This window comes from Pelodiscus sinensis, chromosome 24 (genome assembly GCF_049634645.1).
Source record: "Pelodiscus sinensis isolate JC-2024 chromosome 24, ASM4963464v1, whole genome shotgun sequence".
Lineage (NCBI taxonomy): Eukaryota > Metazoa > Chordata > Testudines > Trionychidae > Pelodiscus > Pelodiscus sinensis.
In genome coordinates, this window is record NC_134734.1 from 17062127 (window position 1) to 17076099 (window position 13973).

Sequence of the window (13973 nt, forward strand, 5' to 3'; positions counted from 1 at the left end):
ATTAGCTAATGTCTTAAAACTGCCTTGTCTTCACTAGGATTTTAATCGAGGTTAGTTTAACATGAGTTGGAAACACACCTTTTTTTCCTTTTTGAAGGCAAGGAAATTCCCTTTACTCCACTAATGGGGCTTTTAAAAGGGTGCCCATTACATTCACACTGACTTTTGTCCAGCCGGGACAGGGCAGATGAGAATTCCATGCCCTTAGCCAGCTCAGTGTTTTTCCATTTTACTGCAATGAAGTCTGCTGGAGACGGCGAAGATGGTCAGCTGCTGCTTAGTCAATCCCATACTCAGTCCAGCCGACCACTCAGTGTGCCAACTTAGAGTTCGCTGGGGAAGTGATGAGAGTGACATGTTCTTGGGCAGAACACAGATGGAAAACAAATGCAAGATCCCAAGGGAAGAGATGTAGGAAAGTTCTAAAAGCTTATGAGGGTGAAGGGGGTCTGAGTGTGATTGTCTTTTATGCCAACTCCCTTTTACACTGTCCTGCCACCTGAAAGTGAGTCTAATTGGCAAGGAAGCAAAAATGGTCCTTAATGTATCTGCCTACTTCTTCAGATGACCGGAGTGTTGGGTGTATGATACCATCTACATGTTTTGTTAGTCTATAAAGTGCTACCAGACTATTTGTTGTTTTTTTCATTTAACTGTACAGGCTAACTCAGCTACCCCCTGAAGCTTCTTAATGTATCTGACAATCAGGCCCAGCATAATTATGCGATGCAGTATCTAAAGGGGACCTGGAAAGCTAAATAAATTGCTGTATTCATGTTACTGATAAATTATTGAAAATAAACTTTTCACTTGAGATATATAAAGGTGCTATTGGAGTCTTTATCCCTGTTTCACAGATGGGTAAACTGAGGCACGGGGGGATGACTTCCCCAAGGTCAACCAACAGGCCAGTGGCAGAGCCAAAAATAGCATCTGGGGACCTCATTTTCACTATTGCCACTCTTGGCCATCGAAAAACCATGATTCTCGCCCCGAAAAATCATGCCATTGGGATTAAAAATCTGGAGATATAAATAGCAAATGTAGGGTGCTTTTCATTTGCCTTCTGACTACAAACCCTGTAGGGGGACAGATTTTCAAGCTTTTCTCCATGATCTTGAGAGAAACTTTTTTTTTTAATAAAGGGAAGCTGAAATTCCCATATGATCTCATGACTCCAGAAGCTGGGAGCGTCAAGAAAAATGCTATCTCTGGCATGATTCCCAGGAAAATCACGAGAGCTAGCAGCAATGACTCTTCCTTCACCCTGCAGCAAGTCAGACCATTTATGCCAGCAGAGAACTGGTGTAAACCGCTGTTCTGAATTCATGCATGCAGAAGCTGCTTGATATGACACCGGCAGACAGCGTAAAGGGAATCTTAAAGGGAGTCCTGTTGTAATTTACACCCAATTTCATGCTGCTACAGCAGTGTACAATGGGCTTGGTGTAAACAAGAATCAGGCCTTTCACCTGGTGCTGAAAAACTCTTGGAATTCCCTTTTTCTTGCAGCTTTTTGTGCCGAGGGAGCATGCAACTTTTAAACCTTGTCCTTACCTTGCATAGCTGCCCACACGTGTGCTGCTCAGCTTCCCAGCTCAGAGAGGGCAGCGCCTTTCAAATGCATCTCTTGTCTTTTCCTATTCCTATAATTAACATTGGCTCCCTGCCACCGTATACTGTACAATCCTGGAAAGAAGTCACGGCCTCTTTTGAAATTCCTGGGAACGGAGCTACTTTCACAGCTGGGCAAGCTGTGGAATTTTCAATGTGATAAGAAAATGGGGCAAATGCAGCTCGCTTCCTAAAATAACTTAAGGGGGGGGAGCATATAAGGCATCTGGATGTTCCCCCATCTTACATTGCTTGAAGGAACAAAATGATCCTCTTAAGTAACATAGCACAGCTGGGCCTACAAAGAAGCTGAAATTCCCAGCCGCCTTCAGCTTGTTGCGAGGTATCTGTACAAACCCAGAATGCCAAAGGAGGGAGTGGGTGCATGCAATGCGAGGGGTGTGTAAATTTCAGTATAAATGTCACACCCTAATGTGAATTATTTATTGTTTATTGCATGGTTGTTATTGTTTCTTCCCCCCCCCCCCCTCCGTCTCCCTCCTTTTAGGGCTTGTCCAGAGGTAGGGAAATTTGCAGTGGTGTAACTATAGCTGCATAGTTCCTGGGCTACAAATGGCTAGAGACAGATTCTTATTTACAGCAAAAGCGACTTTGCACTGTCAAGCATAAAAGGCCTTAAAGGAAATGTAAATTTCATTGATTCAGTAGCATTTAACACTGGCTTGGCACTGGTGTAAATAACAGGGCGGTGGAGAGTCAGTTATTCATGCATGTACGGGTTAGAGTCTCATTTGAGCTAAGGTCTCTGTGTATCTCTTTCAAAGCAGTGGGGCCTAGTAGCTAGAGCACTAGACTGCGACTCAGGAGGTTGCTGGGCAAAACGCGTCCCTGCTCTGTGCCTCAGTTTCCACATCTGTAAAATAGGCACTGTGACCCCGATGGCTTTTGCAAAGTGCTTTCAGAGCTCCTACTCGGTATCAGCATAAGTTGTTTTATTATTGTAGTCAAATGAATTGTAGAATCGTAGGACTGGAGGGGACCTCAAGCTGAAATTTAAGTCCAGAGTTGTGTCCTAGAGCTTTAGTGTAGCAGATGCTCAGACTAAGTAAAAATAATTAAAATCTATAGAATGATGGCCGGCAGTCTTCCCTGTAAACTGTACGCTTGTGCGGCCACTCAGGAGGGATTCAGATGCTGCTCAGCTGATTAGCAGAGCACCCACGGATAGATTTTGTGTTTCTACTAGTGGTGCACGTTCGCACATGCCTTAGTGCACAAACAATTTATTCTGCACATGGATGAAAACAATGCTCATGTGGATGGAAAAGATTAGAGAGAACATTGGTGATGTGGTTAAGGTCCAATTCGTAGTTTTAAATAAAAATGTACTGTTCTGAGTCTCATTTACATTAAAGCCTTTCAGCCCAGCTTTGAAAGGGTGAAGTTTGCACACATTTTAAGGCCTCTTTATACAGTCAGGGTCATACAAAGGGGCTTTAATCCTTATCCACAGGAGAAAGCTGTGCTGATTTGACTTAATATGATTTTTAAACTGATTTAGCTGAACTAGTGCAAATGTTCGTGTGGATGCACTCATTTTGGTTTAGATGACATTGGTCAGGAATTGAATTGAGCTAAACCAAAAGAAGCCACTCTGTTACTGAAATAGGAGCTTCCAGACAGGCATTTGAACCAGTTTAATTAAAGTGGTTTAAAATCACACTGTGAATTAAACTGGTACAGCTTTCTGATGTAAACAAGGCCTGTCGACACAGCCTTGTTGCTAAAAGCTATATAGTGTAGACAAAGCCTTCAACTCTAAATATCCAGCCGCTCTGATGGCAAAGAGAGACAAAATTCTGGTCTTTTGATGAAACACAGACTTTGGACTGAGCCAGGCCTGCAGTGACACAACCTGTAAGCCCTTTTTGTCCCATGGCGGATGCAGTTAAGAAATGAGATTGCTCTTCACTAATCACGTCTCCTGTCTCTGCCCAATCAGACATTCAAAGCGAAAGTTTATTTTTAAAATATAAATTCCCCCCCCCCACACACACACTGAGAATTTCCCAGATTAAGAGTTTTTGATCATTTTGATTTTTTTTAATAGTACAATAATTCTGAGAAAAAATGTGTGATACGTACAATGCAACAGAAAAAGACAGGAATAAACAGTATTACCTTGATTCTCCTCGCCTGACCATTCAGGATTTGGGACTCCCCAAAATCATGATTATTTGCTTTCTGGTTTCCGAGCCTTTGTGGTTCATGTTTTAGGGTTAGGGCTGGATTCTGCCTTTTTTGAATGAAAGATGAGGTGACTACCTAATCACATGCGTCCAGGAACTGGGCCCTTAAGAAAAAAAACAGCAAGGGTGAAGTCCATGGTAGTTTTGTCAGTTTTACTGCCTATCCAGAGACTCTTTATAAAACTGTACAAGTTGGCTAATTTGTAGCAACATTGTCATCACTTGTGATACTAATCAATCTCATGATATTTGGTGATTGCTTTCTGACACCTACAGCAAGGTATCAAACACAAGGCAGAGGACTGGAGTCTAGGCTTAAGTAAGGCCTGCGGGCCAAGGTATCTGGATTCACATCAAAAGCTATGAATGGGATACATCCTGCCCGCTTCATTAATATGGGTCCCACAATTGACAGGGTACTATTTTTGCTGTTATATATATCTTGGATTGTGTTATTTCCACTCCAACTCATCTGATGAAAGCTTTTGATCATATATATATATATATATATATATAGGTCTCTAAGAGTACGTCTACACAGCAGCGTTATTTCGGAATAGCCGACATTATTCCGAAATAACATACTTCACGTCTACACTGCAAGCCTTTATTTCAAAATAATGTCGAGCTAGAGGACTTCTTACTCCGACTCCTGTAACCATCATTTCACGAGGAATAAGGGGTGCCAAAAGCCAAATTAAGCTATTTTGACTTCAGCTATGCAATTGACGTAGCTGAAGTTGCGTAGCTTAATTCGACTTCAGCCCTGCTGTATAGACATATGTAAGGTGCCACAAGACTACTCATTGTTTTTAAAGTTACAGACTAATACGGCGACCTCTCTGAGATTTCTTAACATCCAGAGTTAAAATAGTTCCTACAGTCTTAAAGTTTAGAAGACATATTAAACTTCTTTCTTCTGCTCTTCATCTTGTTTAGATATGAAATTTAATCCAGAATGATTGAAAGGGAATTAACTATTCCTTATTAGCTCTCTGTGTGGACGTGGCTTACTCCAAAATAAGACTGCCTTCTTTCGAATTAGTTTAATCCACTCTGGAAATGAATTAGATTAATTTAGTATAAGGTATTCTTACTCTGGAACGAGAGCACCCATACAAGGTGTTAATCAGAAATAGCAGTTCTGCCTTAAAATGTGCACCCTACCTTAATCTGAATTCAAGTAGTCAAACTCATAACCATAAAATCGTATTTTCCTCTCTAGAGGAAGTCAACTGTATAGAGCTACTACGGCAGTTAGACAAGTCCATTATGCTATCAGGTCAATTTTTAGGCTCAGCAACTTTTTTAAAAGGCCCTTTGATGGCACGAATATTGCAGTGTTTCTTTTCCATTCCGGACTTTCTACAATTACTCTCCTTTCTGATCTGAATTATCCTTACTAGGATGCATCTACACAAGGAGCTATTTTGGAATAGCACTTCCTGATGGGCTCTCTTCTTCCAGAATAAGTCGTCATAGCCCTGTTGGGTGCTGTGATGTTCCTCGCATGTGCAGCCGCAGAAGTCCTGGCCCTGTTGTTCACAAGCCTCAAGGTTGATTTTTGGTTGTTTTGAGGCTGCTGTCTACTCTGGCTGGAAGGCCAGGCAGGCTCCTCCCCTGCTTGCTTGTGCTTCCTGGATCCTGGCAGTCATGAATCAAACTGATTCCGATCAGAGAGGTCTCTGCTGGAGGTCAGCCCATGAAGGGCTTTCACATGATTTCTGGGAGAGGTTTCCCAGTAGGGCTATGGCGTGGAATGGGCCTACCACTACTCTTTAAAAATACCCTGGGCTTCAAGACCCCGTGACCTCTAGGCTTAGCTCCCACGGAAGCATGAAAAGCACCTTCTATTCTTAACAGGCAGAGTCCTGCGGTCCTACTCAGGAAAATCTCCCTGGGAGCTGACGACAGTGTTGTTTGCACAAGCGCTTTGTGCAGGGGTGGGCAATAATTTTTAAAAGGAGCCCACTTCAGAAATTTCTGAAGTGGCCGGGCCTCGGGCAGAAGGGGCAGGGCCAGCAGACTTCTTGTGCTCCCCCCCACTCCAGACCCTGATTGGCCTGTGGGTGGGGAAATGCATGAATTCCCCCCCCCCTTCCACACAGCACCTAGAGAGAATCGCCAGCTGTTTTAGGTTCCCTTTAGGTGCGTCAACGGGAGGAGACCTCGCGCACACCCCCTGCTCCCAGGCCAGTCAGGGCCTGGGGGCAGGGGAGCGCATGAAGTCTTTCGCCCCGTGCCGTTGCCCTGCCAGGGTGCGTGACTGCTAGAGAGAAATGCTGTCTGTTTTAAAACAGCTGGTGTTTCTCTCTAGCTGCTGCGTGCCCTTGGCTGGGGAGAGGAGACTTCGTGCGCTCCCCTATCTCCGAGTCTGGATTGGCCTGGGAGCGGGGGAACAGCAGCGTGGCCGTGGACCAGCTCCACCGGCTTGGCGGGCCGGATCCGGCCCATGGAGGCTCTTTTGGCCACCCCGGCTTCGTGTGATGCGGCTAATATTGTATATCTGGAGGCCCCAATCAAGATTCATAGTGTGCCAGGCTAGATGGGTCCACTCTGATTTATTTAGTCTGACATTGATTTCACTGCATGTGCACAAACTGATTTTTGTGGAGGATCACTGAAATTTACAGCCAGGCCAAATAAGAAGAATTCTGCTTAGCAACTGATTAGAGTCTGATTTAAGGAGATTTACTTTTTATCTTTTCACTTGAGATGTTGACAGTGTGTGTGTTTAACGATGATGAAGCTGTAATTCATTGACTCTCAGTATTGGCAGTCTCTAAACAGTTCTTGTCTGAATCCCTCCTCCTCCCAGCCCCCCTTTATCTTCCTGCAAGTTTGGAAATTGGAACAGAGAAAGACTGGGGGAAAAAATGCTTAAACATGAACATCGAGAATACCTGTTGAAATTGTAAACATGTAAAGACTGAATTTTGCCAAGCCTAGCTTTAGTGCGTACAGTCCCTGCTCCAAAGAGCTCATGGAGACAAGGGACACAAAAGAAAGCTTATATTTTCCTCATCTTACAGGTGATGAAGTGAGCTTTGCTTCTTCCTTTGCCCTGCACTGTTTGTAGTTGTGCAACCCACACACCTAGGGTACGTCTAAACGACATGCCTCTGTCGGCAGAGGCATGTAGATTTGTTTTTTTGGCAAAGGCAAATGAAGCCGCGATTTAAATGATCGCGGCTTCATTTACATTTACATGGCTGCCGCGCAGAGCCGACAAACAGCTGATTAGCTGTTTGTCGGCTCAGCGCGCTAGTCTGGACGCTCCGCTGCCAACATCAAAGCCCTTTGTCGGCAGCCCCGGTAAACCTCATCCCATGAGGAATAACGGGACTTCCGACAAAGGGCTTTGATGTCGGCAGGGGAGCGTCCAGACTATTGCGCTGAGCGGACAAACAGCTGATCAGCTGTTTGTCGGCTCAGCGCGGCAGCCATGTAAATGTAAATGAAGCCGCGATCATTTAAATCGCGGCTTCATTTGCCTTTGCCTATGTGTCTAACCTACATGCCTCTGACGACAGAGGCATGTAGTCTAGACACAGCCCTAGTGTAGTTCACTGTCATATGCAGTTAGCACAAACAGTAGAGGCTCCTATACAGAGTTCCAGAGGTCCCAGGTTCAAATCTGGTTACAGTTGCAGCATGAGACATCAGCCTAAATAACAACATCTGAGCAAGGGCCATAGGCCATTGTGCTCAGAAGGAATAAGCGACTTTGCTGAAGGTCACCCAGGGAGTTTGTGACAGAACCCAGAATTCAAGCTAGATCCTCCCGCGTCCATTCTTAAGCCAGTGTTTCCCAATTGGTGCTCTGTGGAACCCTGGGGTTCCGTGAATTTAAAGTAAGGGTTCTGCAAAGACACAGCACTCCCCTGCACCTTCTTAAAGAGACAGTCTATTCTGTAGCTGGTTTTTTTTTTTTTTTTTTGGCTCTCCAAATTTTGGTGGGCTTTTTTTTTTTTCTTGACAAATTTTACCCTGGCAACACTAAGGGTTCCTTGAAATTCTTTTAAGCTGAAAAGGGTTCCATGGCCAAATAAAATTGGGAAACACTGCCTTAAGCACAAGGCCAGCTTTTCTCTGGGGCAGCAGCTCCTTTTTATTCTCTGCGGCAAGACTCTTTTTGAAGGGGAGCTGAAAGCTGCAGGTCGTGAAGGCGGTTGGCACTTTCTGCCGGCTCGGGAGTGGAGTCCATCTTTGTCCTAATCCAGAGGCCGGATGATCCTGAATGGAAAGTCGTAAGGGGATTCAAAGCAAATCGGGCTAATTTACAGCTCATGCCCTGCCCTAGGAATGCCCCGTGCGTAGCAACGGCATCGACTGTAAAACATCTCAAGGCCTCGCCTTTGATATTTCTTGGTCTTTATTTGCAGGAACTAATAATCAGCTGGGGATGGTAAGAGATTAATGACTGGTTGGTGTGGTCCTTTGGCTTCCCCTCAGCTGGTTATTAAACCCCCCCACCCCCCAGAAAAAGCCCCGTGTCTCAGCTCATTAGGGCTTCATAACAGCCGGGAGTGACTTATGACCTGCCTCTGTTTGTCAGAGTTAGGAGAGTTATAGGCTGGAAGGTTTGGACCTGGGCTGACTTGTTTGTTTTGTTTCCATGGTGCCAGGACAGGCCGAGCAGTCAGTCAAAGCCCCGAGCAGCTCAGGGAGGCGTGGGCCTCGCGTGGTATAAAATGTCCCGGGGCCATTACTGGGCAAGCGGCTGCTGACTCATGCGAAAGGGGAGCATGAGGGTGAGAGAGAGAGCCTTGCACTTCCCCCTCTCTGGAATAACAGGGCACTAGCCTGCCTTCAGATTCACAGCCGTAGCCTGGCTCGTCCCCAGCCCTCACCCTGGTGGGGAGGCTGCCAAGGGCCACGCCTCACCTGCCGGCTGTGGAATTTGAACCTGACTCTGACACAGCAGGAAGGCCACATTCCTCAGCCCAGGCTGGAGAAGGAAGCTTTCCCTGCCCTCTCCTACTTCCCTAGAGTCTGCTTGCCCTGCCGTGGCGGGGGCATATTGGGAGGAGGTGGAGGGTATCTCTTACCCAGCTCTCCTCCGGTTACTGACCCGGTGATATAAAATCAGCCAGCTTGGCTGCTTTGCTTCGTTCACCGGATGCGAAGGGCCAAATCCGTCCCTACGATGGCAGGGGAGTTTTCAGCTCAAGTTTTCTCTTTTTTTTTTTTTTTTATTCTGGCAACCCGACATTGCTTGGGTCCTTAACTCAATTCATTTTTGTTTTGGAAAATAAAATGAAAATGTTCTTTTAAATCATGGCTCTGGGGTGGAGCTGGGGGTGAGGGTTCAGGTTACAGGCTGCCCCGGGGGAGAGAGGACTACCCCAGCCCTCTCACACGGCAGCAGCTTGAGGCCAGGTGAGAAGTGCCTCTCCATGACCACTGCAGCTCCAGGGGCCAAAGCCAGGGGAGGGGTGCATGTCTTCCAGCTGGAGCAAGTCCGGGTTCCTCTGCCCCCTGCACTCCCCATCCACAGTGAGGAATGCAGCAAACTCTGCACTTTCCCTTCACTTCCTGGTGAAGGGACAACAGCCAGCAATGTCTCCATATGAATCGCGGGAGGAACGTCAGCCCCCACCCTCTCTGTAAGCATGCCTGGGGGTGGGAGGCGCAGGGCTGGAGCAGTCCCAGACAGTGGGGAGGCATCTCTAGCCAGCCCCTTTCTTCTTCCAGGTGATTCTGTCTTTTTTCTGTCAGGTTTTATGAGAAGCAATCCCATTTTCCTGGAACAGCCAAACCTAGACCTTGCTTTAAGTCTGCGTTTCTCAAACTGTGGGTCCCGACCCCCCGAGGGGTCGTGAGCAACTTAGAGGAGGGGTCACGGTATCATAAAGTTTGAGAACCCCTGCTTTAACTAATGACAAGAGGAAGCGGTATACCAAATTTTGGCGGCCTTAGCTCTTACTGTTTAAGCGGCGTTCTTGAACAAATAGACAGAGACTCTCTTAGATATATAGTAGATTTACTGGACCTGGACTCTTTCTTGTTAATCCCTATTATATAACCCTACTCCTTGGCCTTGCCTCTCATGGGCCATCACCAAGGTTTAAAAGGCAGTGTGGTCGAGTGATTCGCTGGCACATGAGAGACCCCAGTCCTGTTCCTGGCTGTGCCCATGCACAAATTGCATCCCATCTGTGCCTCTGCTTCCCCTCCCACTTATTTGCTTGTCTCCTCTATTTAGATTGTAGTCTTTTTGGGGCAGAGAGCCTCTCTCATGATGCCTATGTACAGCTCTCAGCACGATGCAGCCTCTGTGTGCTACCACCTGCCTTTACACTACAGCTTTCAGCTGAGTTTGTAATTGGTTTTGTATTCAGGCTGGTTTGAAAGAGAGTTTGTGTCCACACACAACTTGCAGTATGCACAGCAGCTACCTAGGTGCATGGATGCCTTCCAGGAGCTGGATCCATATGCAAATTTACTGTAGTGTAGGCATTTACACCTCATTGTGTTTAGGGAATCAGTTTGGCCATACCTGCTTCCTAGCTATTTGTGCCATGGGGACCATCTGAGAATGCATTGCTCCATGTGGTGCTGGTGCTTTTCTGTGTTCACACTTCCCAGGTTCCGTATATCTGGGGAGGCATTATGGGATAGCTGCCTGCGTTTTCCCAGAATGCATTAGTCTGGCAACAGTCATGAAAACATGGCCATCACAGGAAAGCTTACAGAGTGCAACTAGGGCCTTTGTAACACGGTGAGACGAGAGTGTCATAGATTGGTTACAGAATTGTAGTTGTGCTTCTAAGGTAGAGGCAGGCCCTTAAAACTGAGTTCACTGCAAATGTAATGCTGCTCTAAACATGCTCAACTTCACAACAGTTGTGGCTTGTGGTGAAGTAGCTCTTAGCTTTGGCTTTGCAAAGCCTTCAAAAATGGCTCCTCCAACCCCTGAAAAATCTCATGGCTTCCTGGCATTGATTTGGTCGCTCACTTGTATATTTGTAATTCTTGTGAGATCACTCCAATCCATGGGCAAATGGGCTCCAATTACAAATCGAGGAACAAATCAATAAAGGAAACAGATTCTCAGGCTTGGTCAATGCTTAAAATTACATCTGCATAGCTAAGTCTATCAAGGCTGCATTTTCACACCCCATGAGTGATGTAGCTACGCTGACAAAACCCTCAGCTGCCCTTCATGCAGCGGTTGGCATAGCTAACACTGCTCTACACGGACAGGAAAACCAGGCTGTGTCTACACTTGGGGACTCCTCTGGGAGAGCCATGCAGGCACGTTATGGTGGTGTCAGCTCTGTAGTGTAGACATACTCATAACCCATACTCATACCCCATTTTGCACCCGCCACTTTACGTTCACACGGCCAGGTACAGATTTATTCAACCATCTTCAAGGGGGCTGAGAATTTGATTTACTTTGTGTTAAGTGCAGGGCAGTGGAATCAGATTTGTGAAGTATTTGATGGGTGTAAACAGCAAAGGAGAAGGAGAACTATTAAGTATGCTCTCCCCCCCCCCCAACGGGTGATATAAGTAGGAGCAATGGGTTAAAATCAAGGAGGAGTAATGGGTGGGGGGTGAAATGTGAGGCTAAATGTGTGAATCTCTGGAATAGTTTTCTAAAGCCCTCTAAAGGCTGGTCTACACTAGATTGTCAGATCTACTTAGATGCCTTGCTCAGGGCAGTGAAAAATTCATTCTTCCTGCCCCCGAGAGATGTAGTTAAGCCAACATAAGCCCTAGTGTAGACAGCACTACATTGCTTGGAAGAATATTTTTTAGCTCCCGCCTCCTGCAGAGATGGATTTATTGCAGTGGTAGGAGAATCCCTTCCATTGTTACCATGACTACACTACTGTGGCATTGCTGCTTGTAGCAGAGATCTACCCTGAAGCTGAGGGGGATCACTAAGCCAAGAAACATACTTAAACCCTTAAAACTGAGTTCACTGCAAATGTAATGCTGCTCTAAACATGCTCAACTTATAAGGAACGGTGGTGCAAAGAGCTTAGTCTGCTAGCCACATGGATCTTCTCCATCACTAACCTGCCTGATGCTGCCATGGCATCCTCCCCTAGCCCAGTGGGTTTCAAACTTTTTTTTCTCATGATCTAGATGAAGAAAATTGTTGATTCCCATGACTCAACATAATTTGACTAGAGTGTGGACTCCGAGGTGGGGCTGAGGATGGGAACTTTGGGCGGTAGTAGGGGGCTTTGAGATGGAGGTCAGGGCTGGGGCAGGAGGGGCTTACTTTGAGCGGCTCCCGATCAGTGGCGGGGGGACGGGACGGGAGAGCTAAGGCAGCTTCCTGGCTCTCCTGTCACCGCAGACCATGCGGTCCCCAGAAGCAGTCAAGGGCAGGTTCCCAGCCAATGGGAGTGTGGAGATAGTGCTCAGGGCAGGATCAGTGCATGGAGCCCTATGCACTTTCCCCGCAATATTTAGGAGCTGGGCCTGCTGCCAGCTGCTTCTGGGGTGCAGCACTGTCTGCGGTGTCAAGACAGGGAGGAAGGTGCCTTAGCGCTCCCACTGGTCACCTGATCCCCCTGCAGCAAGGAGACCTAGTGCCCGACATTCCACCACCCAGTCCTGGGTTGCATCCTGTCGTTTGGGAGTAGAGATGAAGGAAAGCTATCTTTGAATCCCCCCTTTTTTTAAGACAGTAGAGGGAGCATGGTCTTCTGGTTGAGGCAGTAGCTGTAGACTCAGGAGATTTGGATTCAGTTCAGTTCTTCTATAAGCTTGTCGCATGACCTCGGAAAGGTTGCACCAGGCTGACTTTTCTAAAGGCTCCCAGCCAGGCACCTATGTGAGATAACCGGATAGTGGCAGAACTTTGGAAAGCTCTGGCATTAATCTCGCCAGGCCTCAGTTCCCCAGCTGCCAAGTTTCTCCTGCCCTTTGTCTTGTTTGTTAAGGTCTGTAATGACACCGGTGGTTTGAGGGGCAACAGGCATCACAAAGTGATGTGTCAAACATGGCTCGGCACAAAATAGAACCGAGCCCTCCTGAGTCTCACTCCAAGCCCCTATCCCCTGGAGAGATTGACCCCTCCTGCACCCTGCGCCCCAATTCCCTTCCTGAATTCCCTTCTGTACCCAACCTCTGTCCCAACCCCACACTCCCCTACATAGAAAAGTGTGGCCCTTGACCACTTACCAAAATCTTGGAGAGGTCCCCCATCAAAAATTATTGCCCACCCCGGTCCAGCACAATGGGGCTCCAGTCTCTGTTGGTGCCTGTGTGTGTTATTGCAATAAATGGAGTTCCCAGACAATCACTTGTCTTCCGTGTCTGTTTGCTGCAGTGGCAGCAAGCCTGCAAGAGCGCTGAGACTTAAGTTAATATGATTTGCACTGCCTTGCTTTTGTGCAGTCTGATATTTACCAAAGGACTGAAATGCCCAGATTACCACATTAACACATCTTTGATTGCATGCATAAGCAGCATGCCTATTGGCCTTGTGCTTAGGCAGTGCTTTGTGTCCTCCACCCAGCTTTTCTGTTCTGTTACATCCACATGCTCCTTGTGAGGGAGGGTGATTTTCAGCCGTAAAGGGGGTTAGAGCGCTAAGCATGTAGGTAGGTTCTCCTAATTCAGAGTTTGTGATAACATGAGATTTATGGGTCTTTGACGCTTGTCCACACTCAGCCCAAAGAAGTTTTAAAACCACTTTGCTAACATGGTTTAAAACCCTTGTGTAGACAGGACGTGATGTGTGGTAGCGCGTGTTCGCTGGTAGCGAAGAAATCTGAGAGGGAACCTAGCGTTCACAGTAGTGAGTAAAAATGGGTTATTTTTAACATATTAGTTAAAACCTTTGTGCAGACAAGATAATGTTTGCTAGCATGCCTTATTACCCCTTTCCTCCTTTTCTCCTAGTGTGGGCAAGCTCTGTGTGAGCTGTTCAGTGTATGTAACACACCTATAAAAGGCTACTATATCAGAGTGGCACAGTTTCACACTTCCTTTGTGCTGGCACTAATGACAGCATAAAAACCTTTGTTCTCTTTCGCACATGAAAATTAATCCAATATAACTAATAGTGTGAATTTAAAGTGGTTTAATTAAGCCGCATTATACACCTGTGTGGATACTCTCATTCAGACTTAAAATGGTTCCGCGTAATTAATTTCGGGAGTGCATTAAGATAAAAAG

The 13973-nt window shown here is 46.4% G+C and overlaps 1 protein-coding gene across 12 annotated transcripts in view; it reads left to right on the forward strand.

The window, feature by feature from the left end:
* MEF2D (myocyte enhancer factor 2D) overlaps positions 1-13973 on the forward strand; it is a 223051-nt gene that overhangs the window by 34075 nt on the left and 175003 nt on the right. The gene's annotated exons all lie outside the window — the stretch shown is intronic.